Raw genomic sequence first — 17,071 nt, forward strand, 5'->3', positions numbered from 1 at the left:
ATGCTACTGATGCAATTAATAGCAGTGGCTATTCCCTTAGTAAACTTGCTTAATAGCAGTTAATGGACTTCTCCAAGAACTTATCCAAACCTTTTTTGAACCCAGCTACACTAACTGCACTAACCACATCCTCTGGCAATAAATTCCAGAGCTTAATTGTGTGTTGAGTGAAAAAGAATTTTCTTCAATTAGTGTTAAATGTGCTACTTGCTAACTTCATGGAATGCCCCCTATTCCTTCTATTATCCGAAAGTGTAAATAACCGATTCACATCTACTTGTTGAAGACCTCTCATGATCTTAAAGACCTCTATCATATCCCCCTCAACCGTCTCTTCTCCAAGCTGAACAGCCCTAACCTCTTCAGCCTTTCCTCATAGGGAAGCTGTTCCATCCCCTTTATCATTTTGGTTGCCCTTCTCTGTATTTTCTCCATCACAACTATATCTTTTTTGAGATGCAGCAACCAGAATTGTACACAGTATTCCAGATGCGGTCTCACCATGGAGCGATACAGAGGCATTATGACACTTTCTGTTTTATTAACCATTCCCTTCCTAATAATTCCTAACATTCTGTTTGCTTTTTTGACTGCTGCAGCACACTGAGCAGACGATTTAAAAGTATTATCCACTATGATGCCTAGATCTTTTTCCTGGTTGGTAGCTCCTAATATGGAACGTAACATCATGTAACGACAGCAAGGGTTATTTTTCCCTATAATGCAACACCTTGCACTTATCCACATTAAATTTCAACTGCCATTTGGATGCCCAATCTTCCAGTTTTGCAAGATCCACCTGTAATGTATCACAGTCTGCTTGTGATTTAACTACTCTGAATAATTTTGTATCATCCCCAAATTTGATAACCTCACTCAGTCGTATTCCTTTCCAGATCATTTATGGATTGAAGTACAGATCCCTGAGGCACTCCACTGAGGCTCTCTACTGTTTACTCTTTTCCACTGAGAAAATTGACCATTTAATCCTACTTTGTTTCCTGTCTTTTAACCAGTTTGTAATCCACGAAAGGACATTGCCTCCTATCCCTATCCCATGACTTTTTAGTTTTCTTAGAAGCCTCTCATGAGGGACTTTGTCAAACGCCTTCTGAAAATCCAAATACACTACATCTACCGGTTCACCTTTATCCACATGTTTATTAACCCGTTCAAAAAAAATGAAGCAGATTTGTTAGCAAGACTTCCCTTGGGTAAATCCATGTTGACTGTGTTCCATTAAATCATGTCTTTCTATATGCTCTACGATTTTGATCTTTAGAATAGTTTCCACTACTTTTCCCGGCACTGAAGTCAGGCTCACTGGTCTATAGTTATCCGGATCGCCCCGGAGCCCTTTTTAAATATTGGGGTTATATTGGCCACCATCCAGTCTTCAGGTACAATGGATGTTTTTAATGATAGGTTACAAATTTTAACTAATAGATCAGAAATTTCATTTTTGAGTTCCTTTAGTACCCTAGGATGCATACCATTCGGTCCAGGTGATTTGCTACTCTTTAGTTTGTAGGGTCACAGTGATTTGGTTCAGTTCATCTGACTCATCACCCTTGAAAACCATCTCCGGAACTGGTATCTCCCAACATCCTCATTAGTAAACACGGAAACAAAGAATTCATTTAGTCTTTCTGCAATGGCCTTATCTTCCCTAAGAGCCCCTTTAACCCCTCGGTCATCTAATGGTCCAACAGACTCTCTCACAGGTTTCTTGCTTCGGATATATTTTAAAAAGTTTGTATTATGAGTTTTTGCCTCTATGGCCAACTTCATTTCAAATTCTCCCTTCGCCTGTCTTATCAATGTTTTACAATTAACTTGACAATGCTTTTATGTTTTAACCTATTTTCTTCAGAATGGATCCTTCTTCCAATTTTTGAGGGATTTTTTTTGGCTAAAATAGCCTCGTTCATCTCACCTTTTAACCATGATGGTAATCGTTTTGCCTTCCTTCCACCTTTCTTAATGAGTGGAATACATTTGGACTGTGCCTCTAGGATTGTATTTTTAAACAATGTCCATGCCTGTTGATTTTGCAGCTGCTGTTGAGTTTTGTGGGCCCTTTTGTTTATATCTCTTTATTGTTTTGATTATTTGAAAAAGTTTTTCGTAATGCTTTAGGAGAATATTTAGATATATTGTTTAAATTAGTTTTTTGAGAAATGTTTGATTAATTGGTGTTTTTTTGTAATTTTTACAATTTAATTTAACATCTTTTTTTTTTGTATTTTTTTTTGTTAGATGTCTTTTTGACATTTACTTTGGTTTAGAAAATAGTTAAATAATTTAACAAAATACTTTGTGTGATAATATATACTAAGCAATTCTCTGTAGACAGAATGGGGAAAAATCCCTTAGTGTATACCTGGCCAGGGTTTGCAATTAGGCTTGCCTCAGTAAAGCTGATTTTCATTTCTAGCAAGAACCATTGAGGCAGCATCCAAAGGTGGGGCAGCAAAACTAACCAACACTCCCATTGGTGCAGACAAGCAGGAACGGTGTGGGGCTATGGAGAAAACTCCCATCCACCTTCCCCTACACTGACAAGAAATAGTGCAACAGTACAGAGGAACAGACTGCAGCAAACTCACCTCACCTGCCTGGGGGAACTCACCCCTCACTGATAGAAATTAGTGTGGTGACTATGTTCCCCACCACCCCCAACAGGAATAGCATGGAGGAGCAGCAGCAAACATTGCCAACCCACCCCAGGGGGAGGAGGAGAGACAGCATTAGGTTCAGAATGACCAAAAAAACTGTAGTTGCTCGCATATTACAAATTATTTTTGTGTGATCCACTGTAGGAGTAAAGGTAAGAGTAGTTGGAAATGTTTTACCTTGAAGAGTAATCTAAGAAGTAATTGCTTACTATTTATTGAAAGGTAAAAACTGGTTAGGCGATATTTATGGACAAGATCATATAGTCTTATTAGGAGAGGGGATAGAATAAACCATTTTAAGAGGGTTAAAAGGAATAACTGTGTGTTGTCAGATTCCTTTATTTTTTAATGCTACCAGTCTTCATCTCTATGAGCTTAGTAGTTTATTGGTTACTGTAAGATTGATGAAAAATAATAATGAAGTTTTACATGATTTAATTCTTTGAGTGCAGACTGCTTGAAATTATTTCCCACCATTTGTCTGGCTAAGTTTGTGCGTTGCCTGACAAATATCAGAATTTGAAAAATCCTACTGGCTGGTTGACTGTCTCAGAGTTGTCCATCTAAGTAGTTGTTATTATTTTATATTTATTTTTATTATTTTTATATACCAATATTCGATCTGAGATATCACATCGGTTTACATTCAGGTACTGTAGGTATTTCTCTATACCCAGATGGCTTACAATCTAACAGCTCGATACTGTAACGTGCGGTTGGAGATTCCCCGTCTGTAACCCGCTGTGGGCGCACAATTCGGACGCGTAAGGCGATCCTGCGATACAGTCTCCAGTTTCACGCGTCCTTAGCGCTTCTTGAAACGGACCCGTAACCCTTTCTGCACCCAGCATGTATATGATATGTAAATGAACGAATTAGCTATTTAATGAACGAATTAGCTATTCCCCTCCGATACTGTGACGCGCACTCCGATTATCTCCGTTGTAGCCCGCTATTTTGCCGCGTCCTTAACCTGTTAGTTTACCGCCTACCCTCTACCTGGTGTTAGTGTGGTGTTCGAACAGCTACGTACCGGACTGCACTATATATATACTAACATTTGCAGCGAAAGCGGCCTCCGGCAGCCCCCGCCGGCAGTGAATGAATGCACGCCTGTGTACTCCCCTGCGATTTCGGCGCTCAAGGCAGTCACATGCTGTGACGTCAAGCATCGTGACGTCACGCCTTGAGCGCCGAAATCGCACGAGCGTACACAGGCGTGCATTCATTCACTGCCGGCGGGGGCTGCCGGAGGCCGCTTTCGCTGCCGGCTCCCTCCGCCTGGATGAATGCACGCCCACTCGCCCGCCGGCTCCCGCCGCCGCCTGGATCGAACGCGCGCCCATCCGCCGGCTCCCGCCGCGGCCTGGATTGAAGGCGCGCCCACCCGCCCGCTGGCTCCTGCCGCCGCCTGGATCGAACGGGCGCCCACCTGCCCGCCGGCTCCCGCCGCCGCCTGGATCGAACGGGCGCCCACCTGCCCACCGGCTCCCGCCGCCGCCTGGATCGAACGGGCGCCTACCTGCCCGCCAGCTCCCGCCGCCGCCTGGATGAACGGGAGCCCACCCGCCCGCCGGCTCCCACCGCCGCCTGGATCGAACGCGCGCCCGCCGGTTCCCGCCAGTAAGTTTACTTTTTTTTTTTTTACACTTTATTCCCTTTTGTTTTAATTTTCGCCTGCGCCTTGCTTCAGGAGGGGGGGAACCATCCACTTCCTGGTACCTGTCATTTCAAATGTCAGTTGTCATTCCAAATGTCAGTTGAAATGACATTTGAAATGACAGGTACCAGCGCACCCAGGATACTGTATAGGCGCTGTATTAAGCGCCTATACAGTAAAATTGGTTGCGCAGGCCTAACGCTTCCCTAACGCTTCACAGACGCGGCTTGCAATTGCAAGCAATTTACATAGAGTATCGAGCGGTATGTAAAGAGAACTGTGCGTGCGGGGAACGAGGGTGCGCCCGGCACTGCCGCACTCTTTCTAACGCGGCCTTATAGTATCGACCTGCAAGTTTTGTACTTGAGGCAATGGAGGGTAAAGTGACTTGCCCAAGGTCACAAGGAGCGACAGCGGGTCTCAAACTCTGGTCTCCTGGTTTGTAGCCTACTGCTCTAACCACTAGGCTATTCCTCCTCCAGATAAAATTTGGCTGGATAACTTGGAAGCATTGTGGGGGATTTTTCGGGTGGAGTTAAATTATCCAGATAAGTTATCTGGCTAATTCTGATATTCAGGGTTAGCCACATAACTTCCCTGGCTAAATCTGGTCATGCGATAGAGCTGTCCTAAAGTTAGCTGGGTAGACTTGTCTACTTAACTTTAAGATAATTTTGTATCTTCAGTGGTGTGGCTGCACCAGTGATTATCCTGCCTAACAGGTCAATACTCTAAGGCCGCGGTAGAAAGAGTGCGGCAGTGCCGGCCGCACCCTCGTTCCCCGCACGCACAGTTCTCTTCACATACCGCTCGATACTCTATTCAAATTGCTTGCAAATGCAAGCCGCGTCCATGAAGCGAAACCCCTTTTACTGTATAGGCGGTATATTCAGCGCCTATATAGTATCCCGGGGTGCGCTGGTACCTGTCATTTCAAATGTCATTTCAAGTGACATTTGAAATGACAGGTACCAGGAAGTGGATGGTTCCCCCCCTCCCGAAGCAAGGCGCAGGGCGAAAATTAAAACAAAAGGGAATAAAGTGTAAAAAAAAAAAAAAAAAAGTAAACTTACTGGCGGGAGCCGGCGGGCGGGTGGGCGCCCATTCATCCAGGCGGCGGGAGCAAGGGTTACACACACTCACTCACACACCACACACACACACACACACACACTCACTCAGCAGCCAGGCTGCAAATCCAAACAGCCCCTTCTCCAACTATGCCTTCCCCCCCCTCCCTCCCGAGTACAGAAATAGACTCATGCAGCCCTTCCCCCACCGACACATGCACGCCCCCCCTCCCCCCCAACCGAAGAGAGAAAGCCAAATTGGCAGGCGGTAGCTGTTTGCCAACACGACGACCTGGTTGCGCACAAGCGCTGGCTTCTTCAGGGGGAGGTTATATTTGGCAACCCCCCCCTTGCCCCCTTGAAGCTCGCACCTGCTAGACGTCCTCAGCTGTGCCCTCTTGCACAGTGGCGCTGCTCGGCGCCCTTTTCCTCCCACTATTTTGCAGGAGACGAGGCTGGCTACGATTCCAGCTCGTGTCAGGTCCTTGGTTCCCTCCGGTAAGGGACAGATTCTGAACTAACCCCGGATCGATCGGCTCTCGCTAACTTCTTGGGTCGCGGAGGGAGGGAGAGAGGAGGAGGATGCGGGGGGGGGGGGGGGAGTCCGTGGGCCGTTCATCGCGGTGGCGGGAGCGGGCGGGCGCGCGTTCGATCCAGGCGGCGGCGGGAGGGTGGGCGCGTGTTTATCCGGGAGCCGGCGGGCGGGTGGGCGTGCATTCATCCAGGCGGAGGGAGCCGGCGGTGAAAGCGGCCTCCGGCAGCCCCTGCCGGCAGTGAATGAATGCACGCCTGTGCGACCCATTCAATTTCGGTGCTCAAGGTGTGACGTCACGACTCTTGACGTTGCCGTAATCGCACGGGTCGCACAGGCACGCATTCATTCACTGCCGGCGGGGGCTGCCGGAGGCCGCTTTCGCCGCCGGCTCCCTCCGCCTACATGAATGCACGCCCACCCGCCCGCCGCCTCCCGGATAAACGCGCGCCCACCCTCCCACCGCCGCCTGGGCGCCCACCCGCCCGTGTGGAGATGGGGGATTCGGAAAGTGACAAGGTATTTATATTTATATATATATATATATATATATATATATCAACTTTAGCATTTTATGAGAACTGTAATTTTTTTTGTAAGCCGCTGTCAGCTCCCATACGGAACATGCGGGATGAAATAATTTTTTAAAGCAAATAACTAATGCAATCTGAGTTCCGTGCAGCATCGTTCATGCAAAAAGAAGGGCTGTATGCAGTTTGAAAGCGGGTTAGTATATATGGAGGTCGTCCATGGTGCAGGACTAACACGAGGTAGAGGGTAGGCGGTAAACTAACAGGCTAAGGATGCGGCAAAATAGCGGGTTACAAAAGAGATAATCGGAGCGCGCATCACAGTATCGGGAGGGAATAGCTAACTCCTTCACTAAATAGCTAATTCGTTCATTTACATGTGATATACATGCTGGGTGCGGAAAGGGTTATGTGTTGGTTTCAAGAAGCGCTAAGGACGAGTGAAACTGGAGACTGTATCGCAGGATCGCTTTACACGCCCCAATTGTGCGCCCACAGCGAGTTGCAGACGAAGAATCTCCAACCACACTTTACAGTATAGACCTGTAAGTTAGCTGGATATGTTTATCTGACTAACTTTGCTGGCTGGACAGCAGCTGAAATTGTATCCCTTTATGTATAACCAAATCTGGAGTTCGTGATTGCTGCTGAACCATCTGTGACCTAAGGAATTTGTATTTGGTAATGCCCTCAGATGAGTAGGAAAGGAGGGGAGTTATATTGATTTATAGATAACGTGTTAACTGATGCATTGTGATCTTTGGGCAGTAAGGGATATTAAGAATGTGTTTGTCAAATTCCTGGGGGTGCAGCAATTGGGTATTCTTATACTTTAGCAAGCTCTCTTACAAATGAGTGAGTGAAGTATTTGAGGAGATCTTGGGTTTAATAGCTGATATGTAATTGTCCATGAGTCTTTTGGTATTAGGTGACTTCAACATTTGAGAAATCCGAGGAGCCTACAGAAATATGGGCCATTTTATAATGTTAGATATGGGCTCCATGCACATAACTGGTCAGGCTCTGGATTTAATTTTTCATCTACAAGATATTGCTTGCTTATTTTGTATTTCTAGCCCAGCAGTTTCCTGGTCTGTTCACTGTTTTGATCTTGTTGAGCTGTACAGGAAATTATCAAGCTAGGGGAGAGAGAGGTAAGTCAAAAGAAGTTGGATTGGCTAAGGATTTGCATCCATTGAAATTTAAAGACGTATTGGGCCCTATGCCAACTATTTACCATCAGGCTACAGCTCATGAGTAAGTTAAAGTTTGGGAGTGGAGTTAGGGACCACTTTGAATATAATTAACCCATTGAAAAAGATTACAGTAAATTTGAGACCTTGTTTACTAAAGAGCTGCAGAGTTAGAAACAAAGATTGAGGAAATCAAAGAGGAGCTGGCAGACTAACAAATTCCCAGAGGCAAAGGATGTTTCGAAGGAGCAGGCCACTCAGTATAGTAAAGCTGTAAAAATGTCTAAACAAAATTATATAGAAGAGAAAATAAAATTTTCTTGGAATAGACCCAGTTTTTTGGTTTTTTTTAGTTAAAAGGTTAATGGCCTTTCCAAAGAGAGCAATGGTGAGTGGGAATGCTGAGAAATTGTGCATTGACTATGTGAGCACTTTTGGTCTAAAATCATTGGAATAGTAGCTGAATTTAGGGTGCAGCATGAGGAATCCTTACATTCTATGTCTAATATAGTAGGAGACAGTAAAATCTCTTTGCCACCATAAGAACATAAGAAATTGCCATGCTGGGTCAGACCAAGGGTCCATCAAGCCCAGCATCCTGTTTCCAACAGAGGCCAAAACCAGGCCACAAGAACCTGGCAATTACCCAAACACTAAGAAGATCCCACCAGTATCACTTTTCTGTAGGACAGGGGTGCTCAAACCAGTCCTCAAGAGCCTTCTTCCCCCCCTTCCCCCCCCCCCCCCCCCCCCCCAGTCAGCTGGGTTTTCAAGATGTCTGTAATGAATATGCATGATAACTATTTGCATACACAGAAGGTAATGCAGGCAAATACATCTCTTGCATATTATTATTATTTATTTATATTCCACTTTTCACACTTTTTTTTCAGTGCTTCAAAATGGATTGCATTCAGGTACTGTAGGTATTTCCCTATTCCTAGAGGGCTTACAATCTAAGTTTGTATCTGAGGCAATTCATTAGAGATGTCCTAAAAACTTGACTAGCTGAGGTGACCCCAAGGACCGGTTTGAGCATCCTGCTGAAGAACATACTGGAATTATGAAGGGGGTACAAGGTGTTCTCACAGAACAAGCAGGATGGTTGTCCTCACAAATGGGTGACATCGAGGATGGAGCTCACCACGGAAAACTTCTGTCAAAGTTTAACAGAACTTTGACTGGCCCCTACTGGGCATGCCCAGCACGGCACTGACCCTGCAGGGGTCTCCCTTCAGTCTTCTTTTTTCCGCGCAGCAGTTGCCACGCGGTGAAAGAGCTCTTAACCACGTTCCTGACAGGAAATCGGAATTTTATATTCTGAAGAAAATTTGCCCCTCAGGGGTCTCCCTTCGACAAATTTTACATCCCGCGGAACTTCGGTAAGTTTTTGCCGTTGTTTGGTCGATTTACGTCGAGTTTGGCCCTTGAGGCCTATTGGCAGTCACCAATCCCGCGACTAAATTTTTGGCCCAGGGCCATGGTGTCAGGGTTCCGTCGGTGTCCTGATTGTACCCGGACTATGTCAATCACAGACCCCCATAGGGTCTGTGTTTTGTGTTTAGGCAGCGAGCATGATGTCCTGACTTGCACCAAATGTGCCTTAATGGCACCAAAAGGTCGCAAAGCCAGGATGGAGAAGATTGGGCTCCTCTTCCATGCTCGCACCCCAACGCCATCGATAGCATCGACGTCATCAGAACCGGCACCGTCGAAGTTGCATAATCATCGTCAACCTTCAGGTGACCGTCCGCCATCGATGACTTCCCGGCCGTCGACTCCCGTCCCTTCCCCGGATGGGCGAGGGGATCGGAAGGAAAAGCATCGCCACCGACGGCACAAGTCTCGGCCCGTCGAGGATCCAGAACCATCGACCTCTGTACAGACCGAGCCACTGACCAAAAAGCCTCGATCAGACCTGGCACCGTCCACGTTTCTTTCGCAGGCACCGAGGAAACCCTCACCCCCTCGGGGTGTGGGAGCCGTGATCCCACCGGTTACGGTGGTCCCTCTGGCTCAGCCTCAGCCTCCCTCTCCCGTCGAGCCGGGTCTCGTTACCCCAGGTCTCCGGGCAGAACTGGACCGGCTGGTCCAGGAGGCCATCGAAAAAGCGATGCAGAAGTTCCAGCCTCCACCGGCACCGACTCCGGCACCGAGGAGGGAACCGACCACCGAGCCACTAGTAGAAGCACTAGCACCGCTGCTACACCGCATGGAAGTGCTTTTAACAGCCCTTCCACCGGTGATTTCAGTAGCACCGACACCACCGCCATCTCCGACAGGCTTGTCATCGGGGGGAGAAACACCGTTCGTAATTCCCCCTTCAGGGGTGGTTCCATCGGTGCCTTCTCATCCCTCGCCATCGATATATCCTTCGGCTCCACCGATTCCAAGGCCGGCACCGATTCCATCGAAACCAGTACCGATGCCCTCGATGCCATTTCCAGCTCCGCCTTCAGCACCGATACCATCGAGGTTATACTTGATGCCCTCGGTGGTTCCTCTTAATGTCTCGGACCCTCAACCAGGACCTTCAGGGATTCAAGCTCCGCATGATCCCTATGACACCTGGGGTGATGATTCCTCTTCTGACACAGATTTACCTTCACCACCGTCTCCTGCAGAGAGCAGAAAGCGTTCTCCTCCTGAGGATCTCTCTTTCATCAATTTTGTGAAGGAGATGTCAGAGTTAGTCCCTTTTCAGCTACAATCTGAACAAGATGACAGGCACCAGATGATGGAACTACTCCAATTTCTGGATGCTCCCAAAATCATCGCTTCCATCCCTATTCATCAGGTGTTTCTAGACCTTCTAAAGAAGAACTGGGAATCTCCTTCATCTGTCTCCCCAGTTAATAAGAAAGCTGACTCCACATATCTTGTCCAGTCAGCACCGGAGTTTCAAAAGCCTCAACTGGATCATCGCTCTGTCGTCGTTGAGTCAGCTCAAAAGAAAGCTAAGCGTCTAAAGCCACACTCTTCAACTCCACCTACCAAGGACAACAAATTCCTAGATAGTGTGGGAAGGAAGGTGTATCATGGAGCTATGTTAATTTCACGCATAGCTTCGTATCAACTTTATATGACTCAATACAACAGAGCCATCCTAAAACAGATGCAAGAATATGCGCACGCCTTGCCTGAGCAATATCAACCACAGCTTCAAGCCCTACTTAACAAAGGGTTTGAGGCCGGGAAGCATGAAATTAGATCTGCATATGACATCTTCGATGCTTCCACAAAAGTTTCAGCCACAGCCATCTCAGCCAGACATTGGGCTTGGCTAAAATCATCAGACCTTCGCCCAGAGGTCCAGGACAGACTATCTGATTTACCCTGCCTAGGTGATAACTTGTTTGGAGAACAAATTCAGCAAATAGTAGCTGAATTAAAAGATCACCATGAGACGTTAAAACAACTCTCATCCACTCCTTCTGATGTGACCTCCAAACAACCACCTAAGAAAGACTCTAAAAAGTCGTTCTTTAGGCCACGTCGGTATTACCCTCCATCGGCTAAGCCTCGACCTGCACGGTCCTCCCACAGAGCTCAGCCACGCCAGCCTCGAAAGCAAAGGCCTACAGTAGCCCCACCCCCTGGGCCTACGGCGGGCCTTTGACTTCCCTGTAGAGAGCACTTGCCAAACCCCTCTTCCAGCCATCCCTGTGGGAGGTCGGCTATGCCACTTTCTAGACCGCTGGCTACAAATCACCTCAGATCAGTGGGTACTAGCAATCATAGCACAGGGTTACCACCTCAACTTCACTACTCTTCCTACAGACTCCCCGCCTCCTCAAGCATGGAGTCTAACCAATCACTTGGCTCAATTACAACAAGAAGTATTCCTTCTTCTGCAATCTAATGCTATAGAACCCGTCCCTCCCTCTCAGCAAGGAAAGGGATTCTACTCCAGGTACTTCCTGATACCAAAGAAATCAGGGGGGCTTCGTCCCATCTTAGACCTTCGAGCCCTCAACAAGTACCTTCAAAAAGAAAAGTTCAAGATGGTAACCCTGGGCTCGCTTCTCCCTCTGCTGCAAAGAGGGGATTGGCTATGCTCTCTAGACCTCAAAGACGCTTATACCCACATTGCGATTACACAATCCCATCGCAAGTACCTGCGTTTTCTGGTGGGCCGAAACCATTACCAATATCGAGTACTACCTTTCGGCCTGGCATCTGCACCACGGGTCTTTACCAAATGCCTTGTCGTGGTAGCAGCATTCCTCAGGAAGGAAGGTGTCCACGTCTACCCCTACCTGGATGATTGGCTAATCAGGGCCTCCACCCAACAGATTGCTCAATCCTCCCTAAAATTGACAATTCAAACACTCCTTTCCTTAGGGTTTCTTGTCAATTACGAGAAATCTTGCTTAGTCCCATCTCAAACCTTATCCTTCATTGGGGCAGACTTGGACACCTTACAGGCAAAGGCTTACCTTCCTCATCAAAGGGTTCAAACACTGATATCCCTAGCTCGCCAGCTCCAGTCTCAAAACACTGCCACGGCTCGCCAATTCCTTGTTCTCCTAGGACACATGGCATCCTCAGTTCAAGTCACTCCCATGACCCGACTAGCCATGAGAGTTACACAATGGACTCTGCGACACCAATGGATTCAAGCTCTTCAGCCTCTGTCCTCCATTGTCACAATTACACAAGCGCTACGCCTGTCTTTAACCTGGTGGACAAATCAAGTCAACCTCCTTCAGGGCTTACCTTTTCTCCTTCCAGATCCCCAAGTAATCCTAACCACCGACGCTTCCCACATCGGTTGGGGGGCCCATGTGGACGATTTACAAACTCAAGGACTCTGGTCTCGAGAGGAAGCCGAACACCAGATAAATTTCTTGGAACTGCGAGCAATCCGCTATGCGCTCAGAACTTTCCAAGCTCATCTATCGAATCAGATAATCTTGATCCAGACAGACAACCAGGTGGCCATGTGGTACATAAACAAGCAGGGAGGCACAGGCTCCTTCCTTCTGTGTCAGGAAGCTGCGCAGATTTGGGCAGAAGCCCTCTCCCACTCCATGTACCTCAGGGCCACCTACCTGCCGGGAGTAGACAATGTTTTGGCAGACCAGCTAAGCTGTGTCTTCCAACCACACGAGTGGTCACTCGATCCTCTGGTAGCGACCTCTCTGTTTCACAAGTGGGGTTCTCCCCACATAGACCTCTTTGCGTCCCCTCTGAACCACAAAGTGGACAATTACTGCTCTCTCATTCGGAGCCAGCACTCTCGGCCGAGGGATGCGTTCTCCCTCAAGTGGGCAACCGGTCTGCTCTATGCATTCCCTCCACTTCCTTTTCTGTCGAGGACTCTCGTGAAGCTACGCCAGGACAGAGGAACCATGATCCTGATAGCACCGCACTGGCCGCGCCAAGTGTGGTTTCCCATACTCCAGGATCTCTCCATCTGCAGGCACATTCCCTTGGGAAAGGACCCGCATCTCCTCACTCAAAACGACGGATGCCTCCTCCATCCCAACCTCCAGGCCTTGTCCCTGATGGCATGGATGTTGAAAGGTTAGTCCTTCAGCCTTTTAACCTTTCGGATTCAGTTTCTCGTGTCCTGATAGCTTCGCGAAAGCCCTCCACCAGAAGATCCTATTCATATAAATGGAAAAGGTACACATCATGGTGCACTTCTCAGTCCCTTGATCCCCTTTCCTGTCCAATCTCTAACTTCTTGGACTATCTCTGGCATCTCTCAGAATCAGGTCTAAAGACCTCTTCCATTAGAATGCATGTCAGTGCGGTAGCCGCCTTCCATAAAGGTATCGGGGGTGTCCCTATCTCAGTACAACCCCTGGTAACACGCTTTCTTAAAGGTTTGCTCCATCTCAAGCCACCTTTACGTCCGCCGGCCCCATCTTGGGACCTTAATCTGGTTCTGGGTCGCCTTATGAAGCCACCCTTTGAACCTCTTCACTCCTGTGACCTAAAATATCTCACATGGAAACTGTTATTCCTTTTGGTTATCACTTCAGCTCGCAGGGTTAGTGAGTTACAGGCCTTAGTCACCTATTCGCCTTACACTAAACTACTGCAAGATAAGGCGGTACTACGCACTCACCCTAAATTTTTACCTAAGGTAGTTTCGGAGTTTCATATCAATCAATCCATCATACTACCTATCTTTTTTCCCAGGCCCCACTCCAACTCCGGGGAACAGACTCTGCATACCTTAGACTGTAAACGAGCTCTAGCTTTTTATCTAGACCGTACAGTTTCTCACAGGAAGAGCACTCAACTATTCGTCTCTTTCCATCCTAACAAGTTAGGACAACCTGTGGGTAAGCAGGCTCTTTCCTCCTGGTTGGCGGACTGCATTTCTTTTTGCTATCAGCAAGCTGGCATTCCTTTCCAAGACCGTGTTAAAGCACACTCTGTGAGGGCCATGGCGACTTCAGTAGCACACCTTCGATCGGTGCCGCTTCCTGATATCTGTAAGGCTGCAACCTGGAGTTCTCTCCATACCTTTGCAGCCCACTATTGTTTGGACAAAGCTGGAAGACAGGACTCCATCTTCGGCCAATCTGTCTTGCGTAACCTTTTTCCAACATGATGTACCAACACCCTTCCACCTTCCCGGTAGGGTGCGGATGCCCTTCACCAAATTCTACCCCAGTTGTTGTGCCTGTTGCACGCCGTTGGGTGCCTTTGGTGCAAGTCAGGACATCCTCAGCTCGGTACTCACTCATTTGTGAGGACAACCATCCTGCTTGTCCTGTGAGAAAGCAAATGTTGCTTACCTGATGTAACAGGTGTTCTCACAGGACAGCAGGATGTTAGTCCTCACGAAACCCGCCCGCCACCCCGCGGTGTTGGGTTCGTTTTATTTTTACTTTTTCGGCACTGCCTATAGCTTTGAAAATCAGACTGAAGGGAGACCCCTGCTGGCTGCAGGGTCAGTGCCGTGCTGGGCATGCCCAGTAGGGGCCAGTCAAAGTTCTGTTAAACTTTGACAGAAGTTTTCCGTGGTGGGCTCCATCCTCGATGTCACCCATTTGTGAGGACTAACATCCTGCTGTCCTGTGAGAACACCTGTTACATCAGGTAAGCAACATTTGCTATATTTTGGCAGGAAGGAGGAAGAATAGTAGTAAATTGTTTACTTTCATTATGGTGAGTGCAGCATATTTGGATGACATTAAGAAACATAAGACAACAAAGATATGTCAACTGAGATAATTTGTAAAACCCAGGAATTTGGCTATAGGGGTTCAGGCATTGGTAGCGTAGAGAACGGAGACGCTAATTCCGCTCCATGTAATAAACTCCCCCCCCCCCTTTCCTTAACAAAAGACTGTACCACAATTTGGGTTACTAAAAGGCCGCAGTTTATTATTACCAGTACCCGAGCCAGACAATTTAACAATAAAATCAAAACACCTCTCCGTTTACCCCGCCCCTCCAAAGCCAAATGCCCCCCACCATGCTCCAGTGGAAGGGCTAGGCATTGTCCATCACTCGGCTTACCCCGCCTCATCCCAGCGGAAGTAAGCACGCGGCCTTGAGCATCGGCCCCCCTCTTGCTCGTTGGCCGGCTCATTGAGCAGCCCCCAAACTACACGAGATTCCACCCCCCCCCCCAAATACCCCTTTACAGTAAATCACAATAACTTAACAAACTTGGGCTCGGGTTTACCGCCACTGAACAAGTCAACCTCTGCTGATCTTGTTCCCCCCCCCCTCCCCAACTGTGGCCTGCTTTTTTTTTTTTTTTTACACAGTCCACTGCTCGAATCCCTCCTGCAAGGCATTATTAAACAAATCAATGCCTATATCTGATAGGTGTACATGATCCCATCTAAACAAACCAGCCAAACCTTCCCAAGATCATTGGTGCCTCACCCAACCCCCCCTGCTGTGATATCCACCTACCTATCTGTCCAATTTGACCATGCCCCTCGTCCATAAAGGATTCTTCTTCTGGGAAAACCTAATGATGATATCTAACCACCCCACCCTGGTTGCAGGCATGCAGTTTAATATGGCCGTGAAATCTTTCTTCATCGCGGATACCATCTCCCAACATGAGCAACTCCTTATGTCATTACCACCTAAATGAACGATTAAAAGTTTTGGACAGCCCCACTCAAGAACTCGCTCTTGCAGGAAGGATAGCAGTTTCCCCCATTTCATTCCCCTGATGCTGAACCACTGTATCTTCCATCCTTTGTCGTCTAACATGAGGTGCTCCCCTTTCTACCTGGATTGGGTGTGGCTGTCTCAGAGCTTGGGGGAGGTAAAGTTTGAGAAGCAGGAGATCCATTGTGGCCAGTGCACAGTGTGGTGCTGAGTTTCTCATTGTGGCTAAGTATACCTGCTTATTACTTATAAGTATTGTAGAAGGTTTCTGTGTGTAATTCCTGTCTGTGATTCATTTCATTATAGTCAGATATTATTCTAGTATATTAATTTGCTGTTTGGTTGCTCTGCTATAGAGTTAAGATTTAAAAATCTTAACTCTATAGCAGAGCCTCTCATTTGGAGTTAGCTGGCACTAATAATCTCTGTTTAAATATTAATATTGGAGCATAAAGAGCTGAGTAAAAACATTTACAAAAAAGGACAAAAAACTTTTAGAAGTGACCGGTTCTACCTGGATTGGGTTGGCTGTCTCAGAGCTTGGGGGAGGTAAACTTTGAGAAGAAGGAGATCCATTGTGAACAGTGCACAGTGTGGAACCAGGGAGCACTAAAAATTATTGTCCAGCTAAGTAAAGGTTTAACTTAGTTAAACTTAGTAAGCCAATCGGGGGGAGGGTGTTATTAAACTCAATTGCAGATACAGAGTCCTGAGAACATCCATGACCAAGGGTTAACTGTTTGGTGGAGACGGACTTGGACATTGTTGCTGTCATGGAGACGTGGTTCACAGAATCTCACGATTGGGATATGGCAATACTGGGGTATAACTTGTTAAGGAAGGACATAGAGGATAGGAAAGGGGGAGGAGTGGCTCTTTATATCAGAAACAATATTCAAGCATCTGAGCTGCAATGAAGAAGCACTATGGGTCAACCTAAAAAAAGATGGAACATCCATTTTTATTGGAGTGTTTTACAGGCCTCCAAACCAAAAGGAAGAGCTTGGCAGAGATCTGGTTGAAGACATCCAAAAGATGGGAAAGAAGGGAGAAGTGGTGATTGTTGGAGACTTTAATTTGCCAGATGTAGACTGGAGAATCCCATCTGCAGAATCTAACAATAGTAGAGAAATAGTGGATGCTGTGCAAGGAGCTTTGTTCAAACAAATGGTAATGGAACCCGCAAGAGAGGGAGCTTTACTCGATTTAGTGCTCACTAATGGAGATAATGCCTCTGATGTCCAGGTGGGTGCCCACCTCAGCACCAGTGATCATCAAACGGTATGGTTTAATATCACAAAAAGGATACGG

At 47.2% G+C, this 17,071-nt stretch overlaps 1 protein-coding gene across 14 annotated transcripts in view; it reads left to right on the plus strand.

Annotated features, from left to right (window-relative positions):
• Window positions 1-17,071, plus strand: part of ARL15 (ADP ribosylation factor like GTPase 15) — a 1,022,750-nt gene that overhangs the window by 205,315 nt on the left and 800,364 nt on the right. The gene's annotated exons all lie outside the window — the stretch shown is intronic.

This window comes from Rhinatrema bivittatum, chromosome 1, assembly GCF_901001135.1.
Source record: "Rhinatrema bivittatum chromosome 1, aRhiBiv1.1, whole genome shotgun sequence".
In the NCBI taxonomy this organism is placed as follows: Eukaryota; Metazoa; Chordata; class Amphibia; order Gymnophiona; family Rhinatrematidae; genus Rhinatrema; species Rhinatrema bivittatum.